General features: G+C 42.8%; 1 protein-coding gene across 21 annotated transcripts in view; it reads right to left on the bottom strand.

Annotated features, from left to right (window-relative positions):
- The window catches only part of zmiz1a (zinc finger, MIZ-type containing 1a), a 467,693-nt gene that overhangs the window by 266,896 nt on the left and 191,634 nt on the right, over nucleotides 1-9,163 (bottom strand). Inside the window, exon 1 of one of the 21 annotated variants that reach the window (XM_059640368.1) lies at nucleotides 6,726-6,915. The exons of the other annotated variants lie outside the window; for them this stretch is intronic. The gene's annotated coding sequence lies outside the window, so the exon portion shown is untranslated. Of the gene's footprint in view, nucleotides 1-6,725; nucleotides 6,916-9,163 lie in introns of those variants that run through there. 21 annotated transcript variants of the gene reach the window in all.

The raw sequence follows: 9,163 nt of genomic DNA, 5'->3' as shown, positions 1-9,163 counted from the left end.
GGGGAAGAGAGAGAAAAAAGAAAAGGGGGGAGAGAGAGAGAGAGAGAAAAAAAAGAGAGAAAAGAGAGAGAGAGAGAGAGAAAAGAGAGAAAAAGAGAGGAGAGAGAGAGAAAGAGAGAAAGAGAGAGAGAGACTGACAGAGAGAAAGAAGAGAAAAAAGAGAGAAAAAAGAGAGAAAAGAAAGAGAGAAAAAAGAGAGAAAAAAGAGAGAAAAAAGAGAGAAAAAAAGAGAGCAAAAAGAGAGCAAAAAGAGAGAAAAAAGAGAGCAAAAAGAGAGCAAAAAGAGAGCAAAAAGAGAGCAAAAAGAGAGCAAAAAGAGAGCAAAAAGAGAGCAAAAAGAGAGCAAAAAGAGAGCAAAAAGAGAGCAAAAAGAGAGCAAAAAGAGAGCAAAAAGAGAGCAAAAAGAGAGCAAAAAGAGAGCAAAAGAGAAAAGAGAGAAAAAAGAGAAAAGAGAGAAAAAAGAGAAAAGAGAGAAAAGAGAGAAAAAAGAGAAAAGAGAGAGAGAGAGGAGAGAGAGAGAAAAGAGAGAGAAGAGAGAAAGAGAGAAAAGAGAGAGAGAGAGAGAGAGAGAAAAGAGAGAAAAAGAGAGGAGAGAGAGAGAAAGAGAGAGAGAGACTGACAGAGAGAAAGAAAAGAGAAAAAGAGAAAAAAAAGAGAGAAAAGAGCGAAAAGAGAGAAAAAAGAGAAAAAAGAGAAAAGAGAGAAAAGAGAGAGGGGAGAGAGAGAGAAAAGAGAGAGAAGAGAGAAAGAGAGAAAAGAGAGAGAAAGAGAGAGAGAGAGACAAGAGAGAGACAAGAGAGAGAGAGGAGTGAGAGAGAAAGAGAGAGAAAGAGAGAGAAAGAGAGAGAGGGAAAAAGAGAAAAAGAGAGAGAAAGAGAGAGAGAGAAAAGAGAGAGAACGAGAGAGAAAGAAGAGAAAGAAGAGAGAAAGAAGAGAGAAAGAAGAGAGAAAGAAGAGAGAAAGAAGAGAGAAAGAAGAGAGAAAGAAGAGAGAAAAAGAGAGAGAGAGGGAGAGAAAGAAAGAGAGAAAAAGAAAAAGAGAGAGGGAGAAAAAGAGAGAGAGAGAGAGAGAGAGAGAGAGAGAGAGAGAGAGAGAGAGAGAGACAGAACCTATCCAAAGCAGAATAAACCAAGCCCGTCTCTTTGTTACTGCTGCCTCATTGTGCCAGTTCTGGTGTTACATGTCTCTGTGGCTACGGGCCTGCCTGTCCACGAAACAGAAGAGATTTAGTTAACAAACCCAACCTCCACACCACCCCAAACCACCGTCACTCCCCACAGAAACAAAACCATCGTCAGTGACACAACAAAAGGCAAGAGTGACAGCAATCACCTCAACAAAGCAACAACTATTAGGAGGAGAGTCTTGGTGGGCTAACAGACTTTTACAAAATAGTGCCAGCAAGTATTCAAATCACACTGGGTGATTTTCCTTAAATTACTCAGTTTAACCGGGCTGTGGGTTAGCAAAACCTTTAGGTTAGAGATGGCTCAGTATCTCTCAAACTCTGCTTCCAACAGCACCCCACCCCCCAACTTCATTATGCAGTCCACTCTGGAGCCTCTATTGTGAGTGGCTGCTCGTTTTATATACAGCCCCACAATTAATCCAGGCAGCAAACTTTACACTGGCAGTAAGCATTCAGAGATTTTTGTCTGGTGGAAGGGAGGGTTTGGGGTTTCTTTTTGTGGGTGGGGTGGGGTGTAGATTGGAGGAGGTTTAAAGAGATGAAGCAAAAGGCTGGGGGGGGTGGTGGTGGTTGCGGGAGTTCAGGCACATCAGAACATTCAAGGTATGAAAGCAAGAATAAAAAAAATGTAGGCAGGCAATGTACATCCACAGCCTCGCCTGTGTCCCCGATTCCATTGGCCATCTGATCCCCTCCCCACTGTTTCCCCCAGTGAATCAGACAGATCACAGAGGAGGGGAAACAGCCTCTCAGAAAGACAGCAGCATAGGTGAGGCTGGGGCGTTTTGCAGGATTCAAGCTTAATCGTGAAGTGGGCAGGAGGGGAGAGCATAAACTTAAAACAAAGAAGGGTATATATGATTCAAGAAAAAAAACACTGCTCAGTGAGTGCGACAAAAGAGCTCTGAATACAGCAGGCAGTACGAACCGCACAATGGAGATGACCTTTAGCTTCTTCTTCATGACTCAAACAAACGAGACACAAAAACCTCTGTCAAGCACAACCAATGAGAAACCTTAGCCTAATGGGGTGGGGGCCTCATGCTGGAACTATCTGGAAGGAAAGTAACGGTGCGGGGGGGGGTCAGAGGAGACATATTGCCTGGCTTTAAAGGCACGGGTGATACTGTGGCAAAACAAATCTTAACATCTTTTAAACAAAAATGACCCCTTCACAACACAGACTTTCCATGTCATCCCCAAAGCCAAGAAACTCCAAAGTGAATTTGAGCAGCATCTGAGGGTTTGAATCTGATGTAAGCATGTTATACTACCAAAATGGCAAAGTATTATTAAGGAGCTAAATTTGATTTATAACTTTGAAGTCAACAGAATTTCAAATCTTGCACACAAATCTTCCTTATCGCCCAGTGTGGGACATGCAGGCTTGTAATGAATTCATGAAAACAGACAGGACACAACCTTTCCTCACCTCCACAAACATAACACTTACACCTCTCGTTTGCTGGAGATTGCTCGCTACCACGTTTAGATTGTCCTTGTGCGTGTGTTGTGTCAGAAGCGGGCAGGTCCCATACAAAGCAGCACACAGCATGGCAATTAGCATCAGAGAAGAAACAAAAAGCATTCTCCCTTGACACTGGGGTGTCTGAAACTGGAGCGTTAAAAGAGACACACAGCTATCGAAATGTGCGACTCAACAAAAGCTGCATAAGCCACGCAAAAAAAGGGCAATGCAGTGCCCCTGGTTAAGGGTCCGCTGCTTGGGTGGGCTTGATGGAGCACAGATAATCTGGCCCTTGGTGAAGCTCCAGTGTCACCTCCAGATGTGCTGTAATGGCCCCTCTGCCAGTGTGTACCGCCTTTGCAGACTCTACATTACAGGGCTTTTGCATCTTCCCCAAGTAGCAACATTGTTCTCCAGCCAGAAACTTGAAGTCACAACCGTGATTCCAGATGCAAGGAAACACAGCACACCACTGGGACAGTTCAGGAGTATTTCTAAAGGCAAAACAGTCGGCAAAACAGAAGATGTTTATCGTACATCCTATAACAATGTCATTCTAGCCATCATGCCTGTGCCAGCCCTCATTGAGCAAGCCATTCAATTATTACCACTGCTTTCTTTAAAGGCTTGCAAACGTTTAAATGTTTAAAAGTTACAACTGACTCCTCCTTCTGCCACCTCATGGTGCATTCTAGATCACTGCAACTCATTCTCTGGCTCGGTTGTTGATAGCTGGGCCCTTTGATTCCTGATTCTTCCAAAAGTGAAAACAGTTTCTCCTCATTTATCTCTGTCAAATGAATTTTAACACTTTCTCTGACAGATACTTAACATTCTCCTCAAACATCATACCTTGACAGGCTCTTAACTCTTTTGTTTTATTCATACTCTTGACATTGGTATCACTGGCATTTATTGGTCATCCCTAGGTGTAACATAAAGTAAATGACTGATAATGTGAAGATGTGACACTTCAGCGCTGAGAAAGGGAAGGGAGTTGTTTAGAATGTTGGCTATTGGCACATCTTCACATCAGACAGGGAAATGGCACTTCTGCATCAGAAGAGCCCATAGAAGGTAAAGTCACTTTAGTCCCAGAGAACCACGTGGCTGCTCTCTCTCATAGGAGAGACACGACTGATGGTCATTTAACTTGGCAGTCACCACGCATCAGGGGAGGGGTGAGGTTGAGGGGGTGCAGTCTTCACAATAACCTCAGCCAATGCAGGGTTTGAACCTGTGCTGTCGCTGTCAATGTACATTGCGAACCAGCTGCCCAACTAACTGATGCCTGTAACCTGTAACAAGGCACCCCAACAACACTGAAAAGATAGATGTGCTGGCTAGTCTTATCCCATCTGTCATTTTCGTAAAGTTTTCTCATGGAGTGCAGTCAATTCTCAGCGAGCTGGGCTAGTCATCTCCAGACTTCCAACACCTTGGAATGCCAGCTCTTCAAGATGTCACCTTCTGCATCAGCATCTGGTGCTTCTGAGTGGAGGAGATCTCAGCTCAACCAAAAGGAACAATCTTGCTTTTCTTAGTTAGGTTCAAATAAAAATACACAGCGCACACACACACACCTTAGTAATTTGTGACCTGATGGAATGCAAATCCATGTTCACAATGGGAATTTAGCATATTCACTTTCTAACTCAAATCAGCTGGTGCTCTGGGTCCGAAGCTTCATTGAGGTGAAGCTTTCTATTGGGCAACAGGACGCATTCCATCTTGTGGTTTACTAATCACTCATGGGTGGCACACTTGCATTAAAAATCCATTAAGCCGGCCAAGAATCATCCAAGGGCAATGGTATTTCAAATGAAAGGCATGGCAAGAATTTGAACTGTTAGCACACCCATTAAAGCCAAATGAGCTCAGCAGCCTGGTTGTTGCAAACCTCACTCTGAGTGACAATCAAAATTCTTCGACTTCTCAACTATTGAGCATTGCTTAAAAAGTTCACCAAGGTTTTTCATCTCACACTCATCAGGACAATTCACAAGAAATACCGAAAGAAAGGAAAAATAAGAATGTTTGAGAAATTAGTGTTTGATGGTACAGAACTTGAATATTGATGAAAAAAGACCCCTCCCCCATTTTATCAAAGGCTTTCATCTTGTACTCATCAGGACAATTCACAAGAATGCCAAAATAAACAGAAGACATTTACAGTGTTACAATAATACAAAATAAAACAAAGATCTGTATTTGTTGGAGATCTGAAATAAAAACAGAAATTGCTGGAAGAACTCAGTAGGTCTGGCAGCATCTGTGGGAAGAAAGCAGAGTAAATGTTTCAAGTCTGGTGACCCTTCATCAGAACTGAGTTGCTCCAGTAATTTCTGTTACAATTCCTTTGGCATTCTTGAGAATTGCCCTGATGAAGTGCAAGATGAAAGGCTTTGATAAAATGTGTCTTTTTTTTCAGCAATATTCAAGTTCTGTACCATCAAACTACAATTTCTCAAACATTTTTGAAAGCTTACTTAAAACATTTAAACCGCATCACAGAAGTACTTTCAATCTACTTATCAAAGATCAATGGAGTATCTTTGCATCCCAAATATTCTAAATACTTGGCGGGTTGTTCTTTTGAACAGCACACTTGGTGGCAGATACTTGGGTAAATTCTGCACGATAAATTTAACATCAAATGATGGGAAACTTGTCCAGTCATTTGAAATGATCCACAAATGAGAGAAGGCAGTGGCATAGTGGTTAAATTAAATTTAATTATCTAGAACCTGAGGCTAATGTTCTATGGACATGATTTCAAATTCCACCATAGCAGACAAAGCAGTTCAAGAAAAATTAAAAGCCACATAACCACTACAATCAGCTACCAGGAAAAAAACCCATCTGGTTCACCAACTCACCAACATCCTTTCGGGAAGGTAATCTGCCATCCTCACCTGGTCAGATCTATATGTGGCAAATGACCCGCAGCATTATAATTGTCCTCTGGGTAATTATGGATGGACAATAAATGCTGCCCTAAATAGTAACATCTGCATCCCATGAATAAAAAAATAAATTCCAGAGTCAGCAGATCTGCAGCCTCTGAACATGAATCGTAAATAAGAAAACAGACAAAGATAACCATGGTTCTCATCTGCAGCCCTAAGAAAAATGAAGAGTTTTAATGGAGACACCTAGCGTTTTCTTCGAATGTGTCCTTAAAGAGATACAGTTTGACTTGCAACAAGAGTATACAAAAGCAGGTTATGCGTATTGAAGATACAAGGAGTAGAGCTGGATGAACACAGTAGCATCAGGGGAGCAGGAAGACTGATGTTTCGGGCCTAGACCCTTCGTCATATTGAACATTGTCGTCTTAATAAAACAGCATGGCTTCAGAGTCATTGAAGTCACTGGTAATGTTTAAATATTGTGTATGAAGTGTGCCATGTCAGGATGCCTGTCCAGCACACTTCCATGTCTGTCATTCCCTCCAGCTTTGTGTGACATGCCTCATACAAAGAACAAAGCAAGCCAGCAAATTCACACGGAGGTCACAATGCCTGCAGCCTTCCTGACTGACTTCAGCAGGAAATGGAAAGTCACCACCGTGACTGACACGTTGTAGGGCCATCGAACTACAAACCTGCCCCAGCATTAGCAGCAGAATGACACACACTCACAGCCCACCGCTCCGGGTGCTTCTGACAGACCAAAAAGCGCAATGCCCGAGCGCTGCGGACAAAAAAGTGATGCATCTGTCATTTTCCCCAAACAAATCACAAACACCTCTGGACAGAGGAGATGCTGCCTTTTCACTTTGACGAGGCAACAGAACTTTAAGAGCCACCGAGGGACGGCAACTTGGGTTCATTTCTGCCAACAACCTTTGCTCGTGTTAAAAAGGGCAGGCCAGGTAAGTGTGACTTTAACGACCAAGCTTTAGCCACCGCTGGATTTCCAACATCGCCCTTGAGGAACACCATCAGTGTTTCCACAGACTTTGCAGGTGGAAAGACTGCCCGATCGTGAACGCGCTGCAAGGTTTGGCGAGGGTCTTGGCTGGGCAGCGTTTCCTTGCAAGAGATGAAAATGTCTACAACTCACCTTTAGAGGGAGCACCGCCGAACAGGCAGTCCGATCGCAGGTTCGTAACTTATTGTCATTCCGATTCAGCCCGATTTAATGAGGTCTAATTTGGGATTCGGGAAGCTGCCCTCCTGCGATTTGACAAGGCAAAGAAACTCTTGCGCTTCCATCAATAAGAACTGTTTCACTTTGCTGAATGGGTTAGCGCAGAAATTCCTTGTTGCTCCTGTCTCAGCCACTGAAACTGCTGATCCATCAGCAACTACAGACTCCCTCGCATCATGACTAGTACCCTGTACACAGCAGGACCACTCGCAATTTGAGCCGTCTCCCCTCCCTCCCCCCCCCCCACCACCACCAACCCCCAATACCTTTCCCAGGGCTGCTTTGTTAAAAGAGGGAGGATACTGGTTTGCAGCTCTGTCAAAGGCCCTATTTCAAACCCATTAAAAGCCAATCTCACACAGCCTGTTGTCTCCATGGTGTAACATGCAGCGCCTGAGTTTAATACAATGCACTGTCGAGAGATCAAATGCACGAACTGCCCTTACAAGCAAAGCAAGCTGGAAGCGGCCAAACGTTGGAGAGCACTGGGCCACCGACAGAAATATCGTGTGGAATTGGAGACTGATATCAAAAATGCCCACACACACAAAAAAAGTGTGATCCCACTGGCTGTTTCCGTCACACACCCCATTCCTGAGCACAACAGAATGTAGCTCACTCACAGACAGATGTGCACTCACCCACCCCCACCCCCCAAAACCCTCTTAAACCTAAACAAAATCCAAAAGCGACCCATATATGCTGCAACTGCTAATTGAAATCAATGCTTCCTGCTGAAGAGTTATCCAGCAGCATGAATGAACCACTCATAATAAAAACACCACAGATTTTTAAAACATCTTCTGCTTCCAATTCCAATCTGTCAATGCTCGAGTCAAATTAAATAACTTCTTAAAAACCCTAGTCAAGTACAATATTTGGTTGCCAAATGGAAACCCTTTCACATTCTACAAAACTGTATAAAGGAGTCGATATTTCATCAATAATTTTACAACTATATTTCAACCTGCTAGGAGTTCTTTTTAAAGAATGTTTTTGTCTGAAATTATGTTTAAAGTATTCCCTTGTACACTCTTACATGCAGAGTGTTCTACAGCACACTAATACCTCTCGAACACTTTATAACACTAATATCATCGCTTATTTTCCTTCACCATCAGGTACAGATACAGTTGATTTTAGTTCAGTGCATTTTTTTAAAATATCTAAAAACTTTAATAAAAAGCTCACTAAGATCTAATGCTGGTCTTCAACCACTGCCATTAAAAGCAGAAAATCAACTAATCAGATTAACCCACACTGATTATAACTAACCCTTAAGCCAACACCTGGTCTACTGCTTCCTGTTGTGTCAGCTTCCTGCTTTTACTGTTCAGCTGCGAATGCAACGCTATTCCAAGTACAGCAGCTGCAAACGTGCTGGCTGGAGCAAATCAGCTGAAACAAAAGGGGGCAAAGGACCAGGAGGGAGAAAACAAAACTTCCATTTATATAGCACCTTACATCCAGGTGGGGTGTTCCAATTTGCTTTTAGCCAATGAAGTACTTCTGAACTACTGTTGTAAAGCAAGTAGGCAGAGCAGAATGATATAGGGTAATATTGTGTTAGGATTGAATAGTTTAAGTTCACGCTTGTTAGTGTTCACAAGAATGAGAGATCTAACCGAGGTATATAAGATGCTAAAGGATATCGACAAAGACACAGAGAGGCTGTTTCTTCATGGTGGGGCAATGTAGTACCAGAGGAGCAAATTACTGCAGATGTTGGAATCTGTACTGAAAACAGCAAATGCTGGAGATCACAGTGGGTAAGAGAGCATCCATGGAGAGACAGTACACTGAACGTCTCAAATCTGGATGACACTTCTTCATCTAGACTCAAATTGTTAGTTTGCTCTCTCTCTCTCCGTGGATGCTGTCTGACCCACTGTGATCACCAGCATTTGCTGTTTTTAATACCAGAGGGCATAGTTTCAGGATAAGGGGTGTCAGATTTAAAACAGCGATCAGTAGAAATTACTTCTCTTGAAAGGTTGTGATTCTGTGGTGTTCCCTACCCAGACCATGGTGGATACTGGGGCATTGAGTAAACTTGAGGAGGATATAGAACAGATTTTTAATTACCAATGGGTTGAAGGGTTCTGGAGAGCAGGTGGAAAGTGGAGTTGAAGCCAAGATGAGATCAGTTGTGATCATATTAAATGACTCAGCAGGCTCGAGGGGATGAATGGCCTACTCCTGCTACTAGTCCGTACATTTGCGGATTAGTAATCTTAATTAATGATCCAGTGAAAAGAAATCAGATCCAAAGACGAGGAATTTAAGTAGATTGGAATAAATAATTCCAAAATAAAAAGCTAGTGTCCATACTGGAGGTACAGACTTATTAC

The sequence above is a fragment of the Stegostoma tigrinum genome, chromosome 37, assembly GCF_030684315.1.
Source record: "Stegostoma tigrinum isolate sSteTig4 chromosome 37, sSteTig4.hap1, whole genome shotgun sequence".
NCBI lineage: Eukaryota > Metazoa > Chordata > Chondrichthyes > Orectolobiformes > Stegostomatidae > Stegostoma > Stegostoma tigrinum.
The sequence above is the reverse complement of the archived record's forward strand: the minus strand, read 5'-3'. Positions and strand labels throughout refer to the sequence as shown.